Source organism: Thrips palmi, unplaced genomic scaffold (genome assembly GCF_012932325.1).
Source record: "Thrips palmi isolate BJ-2018 unplaced genomic scaffold, TpBJ-2018v1 HiC_scaffold_11, whole genome shotgun sequence".
Taxonomy (NCBI): Eukaryota; Metazoa; Arthropoda; class Insecta; order Thysanoptera; family Thripidae; genus Thrips; species Thrips palmi.
In genome coordinates, this window is record NW_023144622.1 from 6,463,744 (window position 1) to 6,486,171 (window position 22,428).

The following is a 22,428-nucleotide window of genomic DNA, read 5'->3' on the forward strand; positions in this document are numbered from 1 at the left end:
TGGGGTCACACGTTCGGTTGGAGTCTCATTTGGCGACTGTGGAGCTCAAAACGCGTCCACCTGACAGGAAATTTGCACTGACTATTCTCCTCCTCCCGTGAGTTTAGTAGGCCTCTCTGCCTGTTTCTTATGGGCAGCCCTACTCCTCTCTCGGCGGTTCCACTATACACGAAATTTGTACACGATTAACTTACGGTGCTAGAATGAAGTTTAGGCCAAGTTTAGGACGAAGAAGGGACGACTCAACTGACACAACACTGCGCACTAGAATGAAGTTTAGGCCAAGTTTAGGACGAAGACGGGACGACTCAACTGACTCAACACTGCGCACTAGAATGAAGTTTAGGCCAAGTTTACGACGAATGCGGGACGACCGAGAACCAAAACAACTGCGCACCTGAATGAAGTTCGTCGGCCAGGCACGGGCCGGCAGCGACCCCTACTCCTCCTCTCCCTTCCCCTCCCCTCTCCTCCCCTCCCCTCTTGCTTTTGCGGTGTGTGAGCGGGAGTATGCGCAGAGATGCAGCGCACAGTGGGCCAGAAGACCGGTGGTAGCGGCGCGGGGGGGGGGGGGGGGAACTCTTACGGAGCGCCTGGCGACGCTGTGCGAGAGAGACGGATAGCGCCTACCAGATGCTGTAGGGCCAACCGCTGCAGGCGCTGTCTGTCTCTCTCTCACACCGTCCAGAAAAACAGCACTAAGTTCCCCCCGCGATCAATATGCTCGGAGCGGGGCACCCCCCCCCCCTCCCCCCCCTCCCCCCCTTCCCACCCCGCTCACACGTCGGCCGATCCGTTTGCATTCACACCTCGAGCCACCGATTGTGCAGTTAACGTTAGCGTCAAGCTAGCGTTACACCCAGTCGCACGCGGGTCGCACGCCGCAATGCGTCATGATTACGACACAAACCCTGACGAGGCCTATCAGTCACACACACACACACACACACCACACACACACCACGAAAGAAAGTCCTGTGCTGACGTGCGATTGGAAACTTTGTGAGCAAAGCCCCTAGCAGTCAAAAGTAGGGAATTGAGGCGGCGGCGGCCCTCCGTAGCGATTCTTCCGTCCGGGCTGGCCAAGGCCTACAGTGCTAGCCAGTGGGTAATTGTGCAGCAATCACTCACCGGGAGTCCCCGGCGCCTCAGCCGCCTCGCCCGCCTCGCCCGCCTCGCCAGGTGCGGAGATAAATCAAACAATGTCTGCAGTGCAGGCCTGTGCGGCGCTGTCGTCGCTCCGTCTCTCTCGCACCCCCTGCGGAACCCGCGGAACGCCCCGTGTGAGCGAGAGAGACGGAGCGACGACTCTCGGACGCGTTGCCAGTGCCGCTGCAGCCTCTGCCCGGGGGTCCGCCGGGGTTTTAGTTAGTTGACGCGGCCACTATTCCGAACGGGGCAGGGTAGGCAACCGCACCGCTGATGCAACACACGCGGCGGTAATTTGTTGCCAGGTTGGCAACACTTGGATCCGCCGCTTTTTTTTCATTTTGCCGCGCGACAGGCTGGCCATTCATCACGGCTTTCTTTTCGCCGAACTGCAATAAGTAATTGCCTCTGCGTCGCGGCGCGTCGCCATGGCGACCAGAGGAGCGACGGACGCCGCGGTGCCGCCGTCTTCATTTTCCCCGCGGTCCTTTCGCCGCCCGGCAGGGGGTCTCTCTCTCTCTCTCTCTCTCTCTCTCTCTCTCTCCTCTCTCTCTCTCTCTCTCTCTCTCTCTCTCCTCTCTCTCTCTCTCTCTTTTCCCCCGTCCTCCCGGCCTTCATCTAGTCCGTCATCGCGGTCCCCCACCGCGGCACCGAGCCCGTCGCGGTGGCTCCTCCCACCGCCTTACTTCCGGCGTGCCCTGCCTGCCCTGCCTCCTCGCCCGGGGGAAACGCGAAGCGTGGCGAAGCGTGGCGAAGCGTCCGTGGCGTGGCGCTCCCTGGCGGCGGCCGCGGCAACCCGTCGGCTGAAGCCAGCAAGCTGAAGTCCGAGCCCACCGCAGGCCCGGCCCCGGCCGCCCCGGCCCGGCAGGCCGCCGCCCGGGATGCTGGGCTGCCGCGCGCTGCGCCCCGAGATCGCAATCGAAGCTTGTTTGCATTCAAATTTTATTGGCAAACAATCTTCTCCATCTGCCGCCTGCAGATGCATGCAGGATGTTAATGCGTGATGGAAGTAAACTAGTGCCATTTGAATGAGTGCGACACCGCCATCCCTTTAATGTTAATTGCCGCGCGTAAAAGTAAAAGCCCATCGCGCGTGGACGCGCTAAGTGGATTTAAGGCGACCAGCCCGACCAGCTGACTGGGCTGGCGTTAATGAGGTGCACCCATGTCGCTGGCGTTGAGCTTGGAACCTGGCGGAGCGGGGCCGCCGTAGATTCAGGGAAGGAAACTCAGTCGCAAGGGACGAAAATCCAAGCCAAAATGACCCAGTATCCCTGATGACGACGTTCTTTAAGCACTGGGGGCCCAATTGCGGTCCCAAATCCGGCGCTAGGTTTATGAACGGGCTCAGAGTGCCAGTCTGGTGGAGTCCCGCTCGCGCGCTCCACGCCAGAGCCTCAGGCTGACCTCCTCGCACTCTGCCCAGAGAGAAATAGAGAGAGACAGGGAGAGAGAGGGCAGCCATTTAGCAGTGCTGCCTTCGGCTGCCTGCCCCGCCGTCCGTTGGGGTGTTTGAGTTGCTCCGCTTCCCACGGCCTTGTGTCCTCCTCAATTTCGAGCGCGCTCCGAGACGCCACCCCGCCCCGCCCCGCCCCGCCCCGCCCCGGCCGAGGAGCATATCCGCGCGTATCTTAGCGCCCCCAGGGCGCCTAACCGGGCCGCATGACTGTTCGTGGCTCGTGTTGTGCCCCTCTCCCTCTCCCCCCTCCCTCCTCTCCCACTCCGCCGGGTTGTCAGCCGATGGCTCCGATTATCCGCGGAACACCTTCAAATTTGACAGCGAACTTCGCTGGAGAATCGCTAGCACAATAATTAGTATTTTCTTTGGCACCGCCTCGGAGTGTGTACGTTGCACACTTTACGAGAGGGCCCCGCCCCGCTCCACCTCGCCCCGCCCCGCCCCGCTAGCGGGCGGCCAGCATCTCAGTGAGTTGGTGGCGATCCTTGCGCGCTGCGCGCACTGGGCCCTCATCTTCGCCACAAAAGGGACCGAGGGAGGGGAGGGGGAGGGGTAGGCGCCGCTCGCACTGCGCGCCGCTCGGCAGCGGGAAAAATACTCGCGCACTGTTACCATGGTTACCGCACAATGGCCTGATGAGCCTTAATGAAGTCCGTCACCGCGCTACGATTATTTACACAGCCGCAGTGGCCAGAGGTGTGGCGTGGCGCGGCGCGGCGCTCCGGGGTAGGCGTCTAGGGCGTTAGATACGATCTGGCGAACGATGGCCTCCCTGCTCGGCAACACGCTACTTGCGACACGGCCTCCCGCATAGGGCCCCACCCCTCCAGCCCGCCAGGCAGACAGACAGACAGACAGACAGACAGACCGTCTGCTTGTGCGTGGCGAAAACAGCACCGCCTAAATCTTGAACCCGCCGCAGTCAACAAAATTAGGTAGTAATCACCCCTGCAGCAGGCTCCAGCGGACAAGGGGCGAGGTAGGCCGTCCCGCCGAACAGTGGCGTGGCCGGGCTGCCCGCTCGGCCGGCCAGCCTGCGGTGCACTCCCTGTGGCCGGGCGGCTACACTGACTCTTTCGAGGGGAGGGGAGGGGAGGGGGAACACAGGGTGCCACACTTGCGACACACTCACACACACACACACGCAGACACAGAGCCAAGCCCATTTCACCACACGCGGCGTATCGCCGGTTCACGAATTCGCATGCGTGGATAGGAGTCGTAACCTGCAGCCTATCGCGACCCGTCTGTCTGTCTGTCTGTCTGTCTGTCCGTCCGCCTGAAAACGGCCTCCCCAACATCCCACACACCAAATGGACGTCACAGAGTGGCCGGGGCCGTTGGGGCACACAGGGCGCGGCAGGGCGCGGTGCACTGTTAAAACACAACAAAACGGCGACGCGGCGTTCCGGTGCCGCTCTTAAAAAGTTGCCATTTCACGATATGCTGTGTGGTGCACTAGCAGTGCACGCCACAACCCAGAGGCCAGCAAGAGGTGTTGGAGTGTCACACTTCCGCCAAAGTGTAGCACGAGGCGAACAATTTCCCATTGGTCTCACGGAGAGGGCCGCACCTCTCCTCTGTGTGGGGTGTGTGTGTGTGTGCATGTGTTACACGCTGCAGATGGATGAGGGGGTTTCGCGTCCGGTCGGCTTCCGTGACGGCGCAAAAGTCCCCCCCCCCCCAACCCCCCCCAATCCCCCCCCCCTGTCCACCCCCTCGAAGCGCGCGCGCGCGGACGCTTGTCGGCATACTGCCGCAGAAAACCGGTTTTGGCGCCGCGCCGTGCGCGCGGCGTGGATGTCTCCAAGTGTCTTGGACCGGGCCATCCTTTTCTGAGACGCGGGCGGGCCTCACGCAGACACACGCACACAGGCACACACACGCACAAACGAGCGTACACACACGTACGCGCGGCTCTGCGGGCGCAAATTTCACTTCCCGACAAGAAGATAGCGGGCGAGCGCGTGCGTCGCGCGTCGCACGTCGGCCGGAGGAGTATCATGTGTTGGGGCCGGGGAATCCGTCATGACAGCGAAGGGGGGATGAAGTCACCAAAGAAAAGCGGCGACGCCACGCGGCGTGCACTCCATCATCCTCCTCAAGGGCCCTTCCTGAAAACGCGGTCTGGCCGCGGAGGACCGCGAGGCGCGTCGGTCGGGCGTAAGGAGGCCGTCAAATCTCACACACACGCGGTCGGAGGCTTGGCGGCCTCGCGGTCACCGCAGCGGGCCCTGTGCGGGGCGCCCCACGAGTGCGAGAGAGGCAGAGCGTGCTAGTGGGCCCTGCCAGGGCCCTGCCCGCGGCCCAGCCGATCCCCCAAGGGCCGCGGGGCCATAGCGCAGGTGATGAGCGAGCCTCGGCGTTAAACTGATGCCGTCCGCCGGCACACTGTTTCCGAGAGCCGGTCCCCGTCGCCGTCTCTCTCGCACTCACGGCGCGGCCCCCCTGCGGGTGCGAGAGAGACTCTCGGCCGCCACCACGACTCGCGACTGTAAACGCCCTACGCGTTTTAGTGGATTGCCGCGATGCTGCGCCGCCACGCCGTATAAGCGACTCTAGCGCCGGCAGACTGATTCCGAGAGTCGTCGCTGTGTCTCTCTCACACCTCTCAACAACAACAACAACAACAATGCTACCACCGAATCGCTTAGATAGATAGCTCCACCTCCTCGCGGCCCTCCTGGTCATAGAGATGCAAACCGAACCTAGCTGGTCCGCGGTGCGATGGCGAAGCATTTGTCCCAGCGGCAATGCCGTGCAATGCCGGCGGCCAACGCCCAGCGTGGTTCCGTTTTTACTATCAAAGACGCGTTCCAGTCGTAAAATTCTTTTGGAAAAGCGCGATGTTGTAGGAGTGTGTGTGTGTGTGTGTGCCTGGCGCCGCGTGTGATTGGCGCGGATAAGGCCAACACACACATACACGCGCGCACACACTTTAAAACATGAGGAATAGCCCCCCATAACGTGGCGCAATTTATGGCAATATGCAAAATGGGCGATGACGTGTGTGCGGCGTTTTACTGTCCCTTAATCACTGCCTTTGTCCTGCAGAGCTGCGCTTTTCGTTCGAACCGCGGTCGCCTCCGACGTCCGAACCGTCAAACGGCGCCAAATCGCGCAAGTTTCAACTCCAGGCGGTGGTCATAAGGGGGAAAGTGATGTCGAAAATCTCGAGAGAAGGCGGCAAAGAACACGACTTTTATGTTGCCCTGGTCGCATGGCGGTTTTATGAAAAGAAAACCTGTGCATGTGTTTGTAACACAGAAAATAAAGTGTCATTTCAGCTGATTTCAGCGCGTGTTTTTTAGGCACGAAGTAGCCTTATAGTATACCCAGGATTCAGCCGGCCCGAGATTAAATTTTGTGTGGCCCTTTATGCATTCGGAAATTTTCTATACGATTTTAATGAGACTTTGCAGACTTGTAGAACATTGAACGCTGATTCTCATGCTGAAATCTGGTTAAAAGTTGGGGGCCCAAATTTTTGAGAAATTTGCTGTCAAAATCGCCGTTTCCATGGCAAAACTCGACTCGTCAAAGGAAAAAAAAGGGAGTGGGGGGAGCCGAGCCGGGGCGGACCAATAGCCGAGCTTCTTTTTGGGTCTGTACAGCTTACTCCAAAAGCTGAAATCAGCACGTTCGAAATAAAAAAATTTTCTTTGACTGCAGGTAGACAAGATGCAACAATAGAATGGTGTCGGTTCGAACGCAGTTTTTCGGGTAGAACTATCCAATAATACTTCTTGATTGGAGTGTTTTTGGACATGCGCAGTAGGTTTGCAACCTGTTAACAGTTTAACCAACTGTAGCATTTGAAATCTGTTTTAAATTTTGCTCTCTTTTTTGTTTTTTCTTGTTTCCTGCTTATGAAAATTCATATAAAACAAATTTTCAATTTTGTGTGATGATTTTCTAAAAAAACATTCACAGAAAATTAGCAAAACAAAAGTTCTTTTTTCTGACATACAGTTTCTCAAATTTTCCTTTTTTTTCTGTCAATAAACAATTTTGTTGTTGTTGTGATTCAGTTAGCACTAGGACCACTTCGCTCCACCTCGCGACTTGCAGTGCTCATGTTCCTCGAACAAGACTCACCCGCGTTTCGAAACCATCCCTCCCGAGTTTATGAAGTTTGTCAAACCAACCGTCGTGGTGTTGATACGTTGTAAGGGAGAACTATTACACAGAATTGAAGAAAAACATGACTAGAGAACCACAGCCTTGTGAAACAAGCCAAACAATTCAACCCTCAGCAACAATGGATGGGCAGTTTTAATGCGCGACTGCTGGTGCTTTCAGCTTCGCGATTTTCGCAAGGGCGCAGACGCCGAGAAACTAGTTGCCAACCCGTGAAAATTAATTTAGTGCCTTCTTTCTGCCAAGAACATTTTTAAAAATGATGGACTTTAAAGATGTTCCATTGTCAGAACACTGCGGAATACATTAGCATTGGAATTTTTGAATTTACCAGCATTTTGATTTATATTTTGTCAAGTTTAAATTTCGACGGGTGGCACATCGACCACATTGCTACCACTGCCATTTGGGAGTCCCCTGAGCCACAACTTCACAACACCACTTCTTTTCTTCCTCCACACTCTTTCACGATAATCAAATTGACTTCGTGGGCTCCTAGGATTTCTTGAAATCGTATTTTTTTGTTTTGTTTTTTTTTTGTGCGAATGGTAGTAGTAGGTGCCGTCCTTTTTTTCTCTCTCTCTGTCTTCTCCAGTGGGCTGACGGCAGGAGGGCGGCAGGATGTCGCTTCTTCCTCTTCTTCCCCTTCTTGCTCCGCGGGGCCCAGATATACATCACGCTTTAGCGCGGCGGGCTGCTCGCTACGGTCGCGCCGCACCGCGCAGCACCGCGCACCATGTTCGCCAATTTGTGCGTCCCGCCGCGTCCACGGCGTCCCGGCCGGCTCCCGGCTGCGAAGCAGCAGACTCATTCCGAGAGTCGTTTTCGTCGCTCTGTCTCTCTCGCACTAGTGCGGCGTCCCGTGCGGGCGCGAGAGAGACAGAGCGACGAAAACGACTCTCTGCCGGGAAGCTGGGAAGCTGCGAAGCTGCGAAAGGGAAGACAGGGAAACAGAGCAGACAGCTGCAGGCGGCGGCGCGGCGCGGCACGGCGTGGTGGCGCCTCCTTCCAGCGTGCCAGCCAGCCTGCTCCGTTTTACAGTCCACGGCCCGCTAACAGCGGGGCATATTTCATGTGAGATATCCACACTGACTGGATGAGCAGAGCCAGCAGAGCTAGCAGTGCCGGCGACTCGACTCAACTCGACTAGACTGGATGACCGACGCGCACTTTTGCATACCGGAGCCTTTGCCTGCCATTCTGACTCCGGATAGCTGCCTTTGCAGTGCTTTTGCCTTTGCTGTCTCTCTCGCGCGCAGGGGGCTTTCCGTACGGGTGCGAGAGAGACAGAGATCGTGCCCGCGGTCCGCGGCGGTCCACAGTGGGCCAGAAGACTGGTGGAGGCGGCCAAACCTCTAGACGCGTTTTGAGCTCCAGAGTCCCTAAATAGGACTCGAACCAAGCGTGTGACCCCATCAATGGATTGCTCTTCGGACGAGGAATCCATTGGTGGGGTCACACGTTCGATTCGAGTCCTGTTTGGCGACTTTGGAGCTCAAAACGCGTCTTAAGTTTTGGCCTCCTCCACCGGCCTCTGGCCCACTGTGCGGTCCGGGACACTGATAGCCATCATCCCAATCATCATCGCGGCCGTGATCTCCTTCCCGCGCGTGGGTGGGAATGTGTCACTCAGGCCGGCCGCTTATTTATGCCGATCGTGACTCCCAACCTGCCGTCGCTCTGTCTCTCTCGCACTCACGGCGCGTCCCCCAGACCCGCAGGGGTGCGAGAGAGACAGAGCGACGAGGCGATCCCTCGGCTGGGAACGTCTCCAGCAAACGAAACATCCCTTCGGACGAGACGCCACGTGACGGACTGACACGGCGCGGCCTCGGCGGCCAGGATTCGGTGCTCTAGGTCTTGATAGGTAATCCAGCCGCTTAAGACCAAAGTCCGTAGGCACTTGCTGATCAAGTAAGTTTACTTTACCTTTTTGAAGCGCCAGCCGCGTGGCTAAAAAGGTAAAGTCACCTTTTTGGACCAGTAGGCAGCTGCCAGTAACTGAAGAGATCGCACCCCTTCCTCTAGAACTGCCAACGCAATGTCGGTTTTGTGTGTCACTTTTCTTTGGGTTCGCCGGCGCTCAACGCGTTCCAAAGTGCCAAACTCTTACACTTTCGCTGGAAGTTTCTGTGAAGGTGAGCCAAAGTCGGCGAGTGTGTCCGCGCGGCCGGGACAGCACCGTGTAGCCGCTCGCCTTGGGACACCGTTTCGATATTGTTCGGGACGGGTCGGCAGATCCTTCATCGGTTCAGGAAGAGAGGTCGGCCGGCCGGTGACGCGGAGCGTCGCGCGCAGGGCGGCCCACCGCAAGGCCTCAAGGTCGTCTCAGTTTTGGCAGCGAATCTAGCGGCGCGCCAGGCCGTTAAAGCAACCACCAAAAATTTATCGGCAAATTTCGGCGCGGAAAAAAAAAACGTTGCTGGTTCCCGAGGGAACGGCGGCGGAACCGATCCGGTGATCTATGCCCGTTGTCGCCGTACAGTCACTGACAAAAGAAACCAACGGATTCCTTGTTCAAATTCAAGTCTCATGTCATACGGGTGGTTTGCTGAAAACGTGTTTGCTGGTCAGGAAATGGGGCCCGTATTGGCCACACGTGCCCCGCCACTGCTTTCCCCAGTTTGTCCGGGGCGTCCGTCCGCGGGGTGTGTGCAGCAGGGTGACTCCGACCGGCGCCGCCCCGTCTCTCTCGCACTCACGGGCCTCTGGGCTGCGCCAGGGCTGCGGCCCGCAGGGGGTGCGAGAGAGACAGCGCGCGGGCACGACGCCTCACATCATTAAGCGGCGCGCGTGACGCTCGCGATGGCCGGGACCGTCCCGGGACGCCGCGACGCCGTGGCGACGCCGCGATCCAGAATCCGAACAAAGCCGAGCGAGCGGCCGAGCGCGAGCGCGCGAGCCGAAGAAGCAAACGAGACGCACGCCGCGGCACATTCACATTGCGGTTCGCTTCGTGCAACCGCCACGCCGCGACGCCGCCACGCTGCAAAAGGAGGCAGGTGGGAAACGGTATTAAGGCAGGCAGTCTTCCTCGCGACGCCAAACCGGGACAGTCTTATTTCGCGTCCTGCCCAGGCGACAGTCGATCCCAGACAACGGCCGCCTTGTCCGACGATACAGCACTGCAGTAAATATGATATGCGGGTCGCCGTGCCGTCCCGCAGTGGGCCAGAGGCCGGTGCCCGCGGCCCAAACTCTAGACGCGTTTTGAGTTCCAGAGCCGCTAAGCAGGACTCGAACCGGGCGTGTGACCCCACCAATGGATTCCTCGTTGGGAGAGCAATCCATTGGTGGGGTCACACGTTCGGTTCGAGTCCCGGTTAGCGACTCTGGAGTTCAAAACGCGTCCGGGATTTTGACCGCCTCCACCGGTCTTCCGGCCCACTGTGCGTGCGGCCGTTCGGCGGAGAGTGCGCCATGTCGCCGCCCCCCGCGGCAGCAGCACCGTCGCCTCGGGAGATATTGTCATCGCACCTAGTTTACCTTCGGATAGCACGCCGTTTTCCCTTCCCACGCAGACCCTGCAGCACGTCCTGCAGGTGCGTCCCTTGCAGTGCCCTGGACGTCCTGGACATCCTGCCTTTCACTGGCCGGCCAGGGCAACCGGCACCCAGCACTCGTCACTCCCCCTCCCACGCACGCCGCCTCGCAGTGTAGCAGTGCGTAGCAGGGGACGTACCGCGCACCACGTGCCCGAGGGGCAAAGGACCAGGCCGAAGACCCGGCGCCCCGTCCAGCGAGTGCCATTAGCACCGGCCACCTTCCACCTTCACGCAGCAATTTGTCCACGGTTTCACTAACTTTGCGGGCGACGGTGCTCTGAAGTTAACGGTCTGTCAATCGAGTAATCAAGACTAGATATCGAGTTAGTCTCGATATCGAAACAATATCGAGATCTCGAGACAATATCGAGATCTCGAGACAATATCGAGATCTCGAGACAATATCGAGATCTCGAGACAATATCGAGATGTCGAGACAATATCGAGATATCGAGTTATCAAGACAATATCGAGATGGCGAGTGATGAAGAAAATATCGGCATATCGAGCTATCGTTGTCAAAATATTGGAACAACATTGAGTTCGAGATATCGATTTCATATCGAGATATCGAGACGGTATCGAGATACCGGCGGCGCGGATCGCGTTTCCAAAGGGACTCGTTCGATTTGACGCGCGATGCGGCCGGTTGCGCAGGGCGGTGCGGGCGACGCAGGGCTCCGGGACGTCCTCCGCGCACGCGAGGCGGCCATCGCATCGTTGTCATCAGCCGGCCGCGGCATTACAGTGGAGTGGCTGGCTGGCAGAGCGCCTAACAAGGTGTCGTTTAGCGAGTAGCCCGCGGCCACGTGACCCGCAGCGGGCCGCTTCGGCCGCCCGGCCCTCGCTGGAGCAAATCAGGCACACTTTGCGTGAGGAGTGTGGGAGAGTCGCTGTGCATGGGGAGTCTTCCTCTTTGCCGCCGGACGGTCAGACGGAGCAGGCGCCAGCCAGCGCCAGCCCAACGGGGCTACTCATCCACAATAAAAAATAAAAAGACTCGCGGGTATTTGAACCCAGACCCGCCCCATTTTAGACAGACACACGGCGGAATATTGCAGCCGTTTCGATGGAAACTCCGTAAATACCGTAATCAGGGGGCCATCCTCCCGCTCGTATTTTTTCCTGACCCGGTTACCGCCGGGCCGGGCCACAACTGGTGTAGTGGTCATCCCTCTCATCTGGGCGGCACGGTAGACCTAGCCCGAATGCCGTGTGGCTCCCGAACGCCACGCCGGTCCGGTTCGGCTCCCGATCGGGAGAGTGAGTTATCGGGCAATCGCGGGGCGCGCCCGGGGGCTGTGCACACAGTGATCCATCACGCCTGCTCGCCACGCGTGCGTCCAGCCCAGTTTTTTTTGCCACTTTTTTGAAGCGTTTAATTTTGGAGGAGCCAAAGAGAGAGAGTCGTCAGGAGCCAAATTTCTATAGCCGCTGCTTCAATGCTCACAACGTTAATTTAAAAGTGAGAAAAACTAAAAAAGTTTTTTTTTAAGTTTTTTTTTAGTTTTTGCAAAGCGGCCGAACTGCCCGGCGGCGTCGTCCGCACGGTCCGCGCGGCCACAACTGGGTGCAATGAGTAACTAGCGAAAGTTGGCCGGGCTCTAAATTGATGGCCTCACGGACTGCATGAGTGATGGGCGCGCATTGCCCAGGCATTGCCGCGCATTTGCCGCGACGTGTGTTCGATACTCCGCGGGGGGTAATTGCGAAACCGACTCAAAGGATTATTGATTGAAGCCACCAGTAGTGGTTGTTAGCCGCGTTAGCCGCGTCCGCCGCGTCAGCGTGCCGCGCATCCCCGCACTTGGAAATGGATTAGCGATCAGACACGTGCCAACTGCGAGCATCGCAAAAAAATACATGAAAAATATATTTTTTTTGTTTTTGCTGGACCGAGGGTGACATGTACTCAATAAAAATATTTGGCTTATTATTCGGATGTCTGAAAAGTGTGGTTTTGGTTGACTTCAAGCAGCCGCTGCGTCCAAACCAATGCGGAAAATCGTGCTCCGCGACGGTTTAGTGCTCTTTGGGCCTTCATCCAGCATGCCTTTGTTGCGGAGTGCGATTTTCAGCCTTAGTTTTGGAGCAAAAATGCCGCAAAGTTGGTCAAAACGGTGATCAACTGGTAGAAATCGTGGCCCAGAAAGTAGAAATCTAGTCCGTGGGGTCCATTCCCGGACATTTCTTTTCTTTTCCCGAACCCAACCCAGTCTTTGCCGACGCGGCTGGCGGGGCGCGCACTGTTTGATTATGGAGAGGCAACGGCCAACCTGGATCCGAACAGTGCTCGGCCTCTCTCGTACTCTCGCGGGACTCCAGCTGCAAGTGCGAGAGGGACAGAGAGAGCAATTTGGCCCACTAATTGGACTCGGCCGCGGACCGGCGGTGGTGCTACCGAAACACTGCAATTTGATGCTCCGGAACGCTTCGGGAACGCTTCGGGAACACTTCGGGAACACTTCGGGGACGCTCGGCCGCCCCGCTGCGGCGGCGGCGGCTTGTGGGTGCGGCGCGGGTGCGGCCGGCAAAGACGAGCAAAGACTGCGAAGTGAATCTGAATCCGAATCTGACGGCGACCGGCTGCGGAGGTTCGTCTTTACGGCGCCGGGGAAATGGGAGCCTGCTGCCGACGGCAACAACGACGCAACTGGCGGCCAAACACCGCCAGATACGCGGTTGCCTCCCTCGGCCGCGGAATGGGGAATGACTGCGGATAAAACGACGGCCGATAAGCAGGAAGAATAAAAGTGCCGACGGGCCGAGGGAGTGCACTGTAGGGGACGCGGCGACGCCTAGCCAATAATAATAGAAGTGTGTTTACACAAGTTTACAAACCGGAGGTTGGCGTCGATCGTAAAAGCAGCGCATGCGGCCACGCGGAATGAGATGTGCCCCGACCACTCCAGCGGGGACTCCAGCGACTCCAGCTAGCGACCCGCAGCGACCCTCCAGCGACTCAGATACAGCGACTCTGGCTATACAGCCCCGAGGACTTTCTTCGCAGTCGATGCAAGTGACACCCCTCCCCTCCCCTCCCCAGCCGCTCAAATAGTCGCATCGGGAAGCCATCGACGCCGCCGCCCAAACGCCTCGAGTTGCATCCTAACGTACTGCCCTTGTCAACGGGGCCGCGCCGTGTCGTGCCGTGCCAAGCCACGCCACGCCGAGCCACGACGCGCCGCGAGCATAGTGCAATGTGAGGCAGGCTTCGACCGGGCGTCGTCGTGAGCTCGGCCAATTTAGATGCATATTGGCGCAGTTTATTGTCGAAACAAGGAAAAGTTGTCGAGAAGTGAGTGTTGTGAAAGTGTGTGTGTGTGTGTTGGTGTGTGTACGTGAGCGTTGGATTTGTGAGAGAGTGTGCGTTGGATCGGCACGACCACCCTACCCCATCCTGTCACTGCCGTCAACCCACCGGATATGTGTGACACGTCGAGTAAACTCGCAAAAAAATAAAATCCAAATCGCCAATAAAAACAGCGGTTTGCTTTCTTTCTCGGATAAACGACGCGGAAAACTAAAAAGAATCCCAGATTCTATGAGTGCACTTTCGTTACTTTGGCCAGTGGGCCCTAGCACAGCGGTTCTCAACCTTTCTCGGCTCGCGACCCCAAATTTGTAGCCAAAAATTTCCGCGACCCCCAGGAAAAGTTTCGCGACCCCACGGGACCCCTCCTTTAGCATGCCACTGCGTCTGATCCGAGGCGGGCATTTTGCTCCCTCAACGGGCAATTGGTCTTTGGACCTTCCTTTAGCATGCCTCTGTTACGGAGTGCGATTATCAGTCTTAGTTTGGGAGCAGTATTGTCTCAAAGTTGGCCAAAACGCTCAGAAATGTCTTTAAAAAATCATGTTTTGGGTCGATTTTAAGCAGCCACTGCGTCTGATCCGAGGCGGGCATTTTGCTCCCTCAACGGTCAATTGGTCTTTGGACCTTCCTTTAGCATGCCTCTGTTACGGAGTGCGATTATCAGTCTTAGTTTGGGAGCAGTATTGTCTCAAAGTTGGCCAAAACGCTCAGAAATGTCTTTAAAAAATCATGTTTTGGGTCGATTTTAAGCAGCCACTGCGTCTGATCCGAGGCGGGCATTTTGCTCCCTCAACGGGCAATTGTTCTTTGGACCTTCCTTTAGCATGCCTCTGTTACGGAGTGCAATTATCAGTCTTAGTTTGGGAGCAGTATTGTCTCAAAGTTGACCAAAACAGGCACAGCGATTTTTCAAAGACATTTCTGAGCGTTTCGGCCAACTTTGAGACAATACTGCTCCCAAACTAAGACTGATAATCACACTCCGTAACAAAGGCATGCTAAAAGAAGGTCCAAAGACCAATTGCCCGTTGAAGGAGGACGAAATACCGCCTCGGGTCAGACGCAGTGGCTGCTTAAAATAGGCCCAAAACACGATTTTTCAAAGACATTTCTGACCGTTTTGGTAAACTTTGAGACAATACTGCTCCCAAACTAAGACTGATAATCACACTCCGTAACAAAGGCATGCTAAAGGAAGGTTCAAAGACCAATTGCCGGTTGAGGGAGCAAAATGCCCGCCTCGGATCAGACGCAGTGGCTGCTTAAAATCGGCCCAAAACACGACCCCAGCTACCTCGCCGCGACCCCTTAAAATTTTTTCGCGACCCCACTTGGGGTCGCGACCCTAAGGTTGAGAACCACTGCCCTAGCAGTCTGTCCAAGTTCTGCCATTTTTATTTATTTTTTGCAGAGAATAAGAACCCGACCGACGGTCAGGAGGAAACTCAAACCGTTTTGAATAAAGCGCAGATCCACATGACGGCGGAAAGGCAGATGGGATGGACGTACTCTGCAATTTTTCCAGACTGGTTGTGTATGATGCTGCCAGCAGAACAGTCTGTTGTGACGCTCCCCTCCCCGCCTCTCCTCTCCGCTGGCCGCGCTGGCCCTACCCCAACGGCGTCCTGGTTGAGGCAGTACTCGTATGACCTGCCCCATCTGCTCATAAACAACCGGTTGTGAGGAGCAGCTCGGCGTTTGACCTGCGACCTCCCCCCCCCCTCCCCGCGCCTTCTCGTGATGCCTCCCTCCCCCTTCTCCCTAAGCCACGGTGCAGCAGGGGAAAAAAGTGTGTAAGTAATTCAACGATTTGGTGCGACGCGACACTGCTTCGCAGGAACGCCGCGCAGTACTAATGGCGAGCGAGAGGGACTGCGGCAGGGACGCTACCGTCGGGAGTTGAACCCGCGCCCGGCGGACAGGACACCCAGAAACCGGCTTCGCAGCCAACGCAACTTTAAAAAAAAAATCTAGGCTTATTTTTTGGCTTTTTAACTGTGTGTAATCAGCATGGATGATGCGTACAAATAAACACACTAAAAAAAGTCAAAGTATTTTTTAAAAAATTGTAAGCGGTTAATAACAAAGTTTTTCGAATTGCAGGCCTCCATAAAACGACGCAATTTTAAAGCGCACCGGTTCACCGGTGACTGCCGCCCCGATCGAAGTGTTGCCGACGTTGCCTACTAGGGCCCTGCCTCGGACGGACGACAGACGGACTGACAGACGGACAGACAGACAGACTCGTTACGGGCGGCCGGGCGGGGAATAGACTCATCAAAAGTAGTGCGTTATAGGTTTTTGCGCAAGGCGAGGTGAGGCCCACTCCCGCAGTGACACTAGAGGCGCGCATATATTTCGCCTGCCGTCCCGAACGCTCTAAACGTTCCAAACGTGAGGTCACGCTCCACTAAATAAGCGTGAGCGCCTCGCGCCGCGCCGTGGGTGAGCCGCGCGTAAATATATCCCCGTCCGACACTCGCACTAACGCGCAGCATCGCACCGCGCAGCATTCGAAGAATGTTTTATATATTCACGTGTGCGCGGGGAGATAAAATCACATGCATCTCTCTCTTTCTCACTACCTCTCCCTCTCCCTCTCTTTCTCGCGCGCCCGCCAGGACGAGCGCGGGGGCCTTCATAGATTCGTCCAAAGGCAGGGACGGATTTATGTACGAGATATTATTGATGGGTATCAGGTGAGAGAGCCACACACACACACCGACAAGGACACTGGCACACAAGCACGTGCACACTGGCTACTAACGCACTCACACACTCGCAAAATCACACACACAAATGAACGGTACTCGCGCGGGAAGAGAGCAAGCATCGTAAAGCATTAAAATTCAGCAGTATATCCCGGCGTGTGTGTTTTGCGCGCGAGTGAGTCGTTTCACTTCGATTGTCTCGAAAAGCGGACGCACCCCTTCGATATTCGAGAAAATAAATCGAAGCTAAAGCCGGGTGGACTTCCCTTTTATCAAAACAAGGCCGCAAACAGCCGCGATTTGTTTTTTCTATTTTCAGCGGCCACGCCGTCGAAACGGGAGGGAGGGAATGTGAAAATACAATTTTTGCCCTCCTACCCCAGATGGGATCGATTGGCCGGGCGGGCCGGGCCGAGTGGTGGCAGCGCCTTGGCGCGCCCTGGCCCCTCGGTTCCCATAGGAGCGAAGTCCTCCTCTTTCTTTTTATTTTATCGCTCGCTAAAAATCTGCATTGTTAGACCAGGCGAGAAGATTCGTGTCCTCCTTTCCGAGGACGGGACGGCGACGTGGTGCGAGCGAGACAGACTGTATCGAAGGCGCCGCTCGCATTCTCGCCTCCCAAAAACAGGGGGAGAGGTAGAAAAATAAAAACGGGGAGAAAATACCGGTAATGGCAGAGCAGTTACTACTCGTGTCATTACTGACCTGCTGCAATGTGGGAGGGGAGGCACCTCGTGACCCTCCCCGCCCACGTTGACGTCTCTCTCTGGGTCTCCCTCTCTCTCTCTCTCTCTCTCTCTCTCTCTCTCTCTCTCTCTCTCTCTCTCTCTCTCTCTCTCTCTCTCTCTCTCTCTCTCTTTCTCTCGCTCCACTCCACGATTCACCGCGATATACTCTATCGGTAACGTTATACCGCAAAAGAAGTGCCGCGCGAGGGGAGGGGGGGGGCAGATGCCGCGGAGATGCCGGAGTGACCCAGTCCCTTCTCACCGCCAAGTGTGCACTACACCGGCGGTTAAGCAGTGGAGCGGACTTGCGTTTCTAGGGTTCCATAAAACCCGAATCATCCTCAAAATTCGAATCACCAAGGAGGTTGGCTTGTTCATGCGGTCTCGAACAACTTTCTTCTTCGGTCTGTACTTGTCTGAAACCCTTCGTCTCACCACTGTGCCGCCCCAGGTCGCCCCAGTTCTCCCAGACCCGCCCGACCCGCCAAGGGCTCCAACTCCTCCAGGATCCTCTCCGCGGTCCCGTTGCGCCGCGCGTGCCGCGGACCGGCGACTCTGCCGGCGAGGACGCCGAGGACGCCGACGAAGACGCCGCGTCGTTAGTCCTGTCATTCCGCGGCTTTCAACGATCGTTTTGCCCCTGGGTGGCGGGGGGGCGGGCGGGGCGGGGCGGGGCGGGGCGGGGCGGGGCGGGGCCGCGTGGGTGGGCACGGGGGCTCGGACGCTCGGCCGGCACTGCCCGCTGCGCTCGATCATCGGTAATTCGAGTTGTTTCAAATGAAAACATATAAGGCACTGGGATTGCCGCGCACCGCCGCGGAGGTCACCACCGCCGCCTCACCCCGCCCCGCCCCCCGCCCCGCCCCGCCCCGCCCCCGCCAACGAGGCGAGCTGCCTCCGGAGGCAGCCCCCTGATTGGCCGGGCGGGCGGGCGGCCCGCGCGCCTCGGACGCGGCCCGGGGTTAATGGATGCACTATGGAGGATGCACTTCCGCGGAGGACTCACTCAGGGAGTGGCGGCTGCGCTCGGACCGAGGCTCGGACCGAGGCGGTCTGCGCGCGCCCAGCACAACCTGTGTGTCTCTCTAGCCTCCCGCGAGGGTCTCCGGCGACGCGCGGCCGAGGAGATTCGAACCGCAGATGGCAACAGTGCGCCGCGCCGCTCTAAACCGCCACCGCACTGGCCGCGCCATAAAGACTCACTTTGATGCGTCGAGGCAGTAAGAGATGCGGCCCACATTGATAAAGAGTGGACACACTGCGAGGCGAAGCGAAGGATGATGCCTCCACTGCCAAGGGAAAGGTTAAACGGGCGCGTTAGAGCCACGGACCACCGGCAAACGACAAAAAAAGTTTTTTTTCGCGCGCGGAGCCCCTGGCCTGCCGCGGACACTGTCCCGCCGAACACGGCAGCATGGCGGGTTGCCTACCCGCCGGACTGCAGGCGCTCCACCCGGCCACCCTGTACGTTGTGGCAGACTCCAGGTCCGTGCCGCGCGGTTTGCGAAAAAAAAATTAATTGTGCCTTTAGATTCAAATTCGCAGAACAACTGTATCTCTTGACGAACGCACCCTGGCTGCGTCCGGCCGTCGTCGGCGCTTCGGTGGTCCCGGAGGCAGTGTGGCGGCAGGGACGGCGGCCGAGGCGTGGCCGGACGAATCGACCGATCGACCAATCGAACCGACAAGAACAAAATGAGAGCGGCGTTGCGGAGCGCCGCGCCGGAAAAGAATTTTCGCCAGCGCATTCTTTTTAAGTGACAGTCCGTCTTCTTGTTGTTTTTGTTGTTGTTGCTGCTGCTGCCTCGGGTGTGATCCGATATTATGTGTGGATGCCCCCGCCCTGCCCATCCATACATAGCGAGGCGGGCGCCAATGCCAACAAAGAGACCGACTTGTTCCCGCGCGGACAATGGGACGCACGAAGGAAGTCCAACACACTTCGCCTTATTGGGAGACGGACTGCTTTGCCTTCCTCACTTCTGCCATGGAGACTTCACACGCGGCGACCGCAGGGGGTGGGGGGATGATTAGTGGGGAGTGGGGAGTCGAGAGTCGAGAGTGGGGAGTCGAGAGTGGGGAGTCGAGAGTGGGGTGTGGGTTAAGCATTGCTCTTTTGTCGACTTCCCGGTGCAAAGCAGTGCTGCTTGCCTACCTCCTAGAGTACCGACGAGTGGGGAGTGGGGGCGTGGGGCGTTGGTCGTGGGGTGCGGGGGCCTCTCCGCCAGCGCCAAGGCAGTCTCTCCCGAGTTCCTGTTTTATGGAGACCGGCGCTCCGCGCCCCGCCCTGCCCCGTGGCCCTGCACTGCAGCCCTGCACCGACCGGCTCGGTGCGCTCACTGCTAATTTATCGTCGGGTATGCCGCGCCTAGATCGATAGCTTCATTTATCGGAGCTTCAATGGCACATAATTAACGTGGCTTTTTTATGGATTTGTTTTATGCCCGTTCATGTCTGATCTGGCCAATTAGTAGCAGGATTTGAGGTGAAGCCTCTGCCAACCAGGCCAGCCAGACCAGCGCGCGGCTCAAGCGTCCCGAGACGCCCCGAGCGTCATGATGCTGCCACAGGCGACGTAGACTTGCTTACTGTGCCGTACTCGTTTTTTCTTGTCTTCTCGTTTTTGCACTGTTCAGCGTGTTGGGAAAGATATTAGGTTCTAGCGTACGTACGGCCCATCGCATGTCGGCGCATAAGCGTACATAACGTTTCGCACACTCACTCACACACACACACACTCTCACACACCTGTTGGGGTGTTATGGAAACTTGTCGAGGCGGTGGAGGAGGATAGTGTCATGGTCTCTTCTCTGTCCATTTCTCCCCCTCCACTTGGAAGCACAAGCGAAGCACAGCGAGGCACAGCCAGGGGAACTGAACTCGGACCACCCGCGCGAGACGGAGGGGTTTCGCAAGCACGGCGGGGCGGGGCGAGGCGGGGCGGGTGGAGTGTGACGTCCGATTTCACGCGTTCGGATGAGCGAGCCGACACTGTCAATACTCGTGACAAATGTGTGCGTCGGCGGCCCTGGCGGCCCTGGCGGCCCTTTGGGCTTGCGCAGGCAGAGCCAGGCAGTGTGGTGGCGGCGGAAGCAATCAGCGGTTTTAAATTGGCGGTGGCCTTATCGCAATGCAGCGCAAAGCGACGCCGAGCGGCGACGCCGAGCGGGCCAGCCTCGGCGGACAATGCGAGACGTGACGATGTCATCGCACGCACGCACTCACACACACGCGCACACACACACACACACACACACACGAGTGGAGGTAGCCGTTATTATAGGCGACTATCGCACCTGCAGTGCCGCTCGCAGGCGGCGCGCTGCCGCACGCTGCGCCGCGTCTCGTCTGGGAACAAGGATGAACAAGAAGAAAAGGAAACCGAGCCAGGGCTGGCCACCGACTTCACTGTGGGTGGAAAAGGTACAGAAGAGCCCAAACTGCGACTCCGCTCATGAAAAAATAAGTCGGCTTTCGGTGGGATTCGAACCCGCGTCGTCGTGGTTCGGATTCGGCGCCTTAGCCCACGCGGCCACCAGGGTAGGATAGCGGCGCTGCGGTATCGTGCATCGGCACGGCGCCACCTGGCGGGGAAAGCGGGAACCACGGCGCCGTGCGAGCGAGGCAGCAAGCTGTGCGAGCGAGCTGGCGGGCAAGTGCAGAGTGAAGTTGGCAGTGATGACCGCGCGGCGGGGCGGGGCGGGGCGGGGCGGGCCGAGGGACGAGCGGCGCCATGGCACTGGCAGTGCAGTGCACGCCCGGGGTCAGGGATCGTAATTAAAGCAACAGCCTCTCGTCCAGCCGGAGAGAGAGAGAAAAAATGCAAAGTGCCTCATAGCGGGCCGGGATTTGAACCCGGGCCACGATCATCACCACACGCGTACTCTCCGACGAGCCGCCGCCTTTCTCACCAAGCGCGGCAGGTTTCACGTGAGTCCCTTCAAGCTATCGATTGTGGCGACCGAGTCTGGACGGAGTTCTGCCTCTCTCGCATCTCTAGCGTTGAGAGAGATGGACGCACTGTGGGGAATCAGTCCGGCGGCGCTACGCGAAGCGCGGAGGGACGCGTAGCAGTACCCGCCAGTCGTCATCCTAAGGTCCACGCAAGCGTACCTCAGCTACCGGCGTGTACCCATCGCGCCACCCCTGCCCCCGCCCCCGCCCGCCCCCCGGCGGCGTGTAGCAGGACGCTACTGTATGTGGCCATCCCGGCCGAGATGGGACGGGTACCGTCGGTACCGCCACTGTGCCCCTACCCCGCCGGGCGGCACCATGGTACCATTAGCTCCCAGCACCTCGGCAGCCGTTTTTGCTGCTGCTGGGATAACGCTTCGCGAGAGCGACGCATCCCCCCCCCTCTCCCCTTCCCCGGGCGCGGCGTCCGTCTTAACCGATGGCGTAGTCTTGTATGCTCTAAAGCGATTTCACGCAATACACATCGGTACTTTGTCCCCCGCATCAGGTAAGAGAATTTTACGATGCAGTAACTCTGCGCGTGTATCGCTGTGCGGGCCATGCCCTGCCGGGCCCTGCCGGGCCCTGCCCAGGCTTGCGTGGCGCGGCTCATGTTGTGAACATCGCTTTTGGCGCGCTTGGGAAGCGCCGCCTTCGGAGGTCTGCGCTTTGAGCGGCGCTTTGAGCCGCGCCTTGAGCCTCGCTTTGAGCCGCGCTTTGAGCGGCGCTTTGAGCCGCGCTTTGAGCCGCGCTTTGAGCCGCGCTTTGAGCGGCGCTTTGAGCGGCGCTTTGAGCCGCGCTTTGAGCCGCGCTTTGAGCCGCGCCGCCTGCCGAATGGCTAAAATGAGATAAGACTGCTAGTCGCTAGGCGAGGCCAACTCGCGACACGACCCCGCCACTGCAAGTCCAGTTGCATTAGTCCCAACAGGGACACGCCGAGCGCGGCCGTGTTCACTTCATTAGCAATCCGACTGCAGACTCCAGCGAGGATCCAGCCAGACTCCAGCCAGACTCCAGCCGTCGGAAAAACAGAGTGAAAATTTTGGGGAGAAGCGAGAAATTTCCAGTTGTCTGCTTGGAACTTTGGCCGAATTTCCAGGCAGACTCCAGCGAGATGTGCACTCGGCTCCAGCAGACTCCAGGCGGGCGGACTGCAACGCTAATTGCGCTCTTATGGCATTCTCGTGTTGCGATGAGTGCTGGACAGCCATGGAGTGCCAGCAGGCCCTCGGCAGGCTGCCGGCAGCCCCCGTGCCGAGCGTTGCGTGCCTGCATGGCCCGGCCCGGCCCACTCGGCCCCTCCGGCAGAGGCGTCCCGAAGATGAGCCGGACCAATCAAACACTTCTCTGAACCCGATACGCTGAGCACACGTATGGATTCCTGTTAAGTTCAGCTTGAAATCAAAAGGTTTTTTTTTTTTAGAGG

At 58.0% G+C, this 22,428-nt stretch overlaps 1 protein-coding gene across 1 annotated transcript in view; it reads left to right on the top strand.

The window, feature by feature from the left end:
• The first annotated feature begins 109 nt into the window (after nt 1-109).
• The window catches only part of LOC117639275, a 380,425-nt gene continuing 358,106 nt past the window's right edge, over nt 110-22,428 (top strand). Inside the window, exon 1 of the mRNA XM_034374796.1 lies at nt 110-165. The gene's annotated coding sequence lies outside the window, so the exon portion shown is untranslated. The remainder of the gene's footprint in view (nt 166-22,428) is intronic.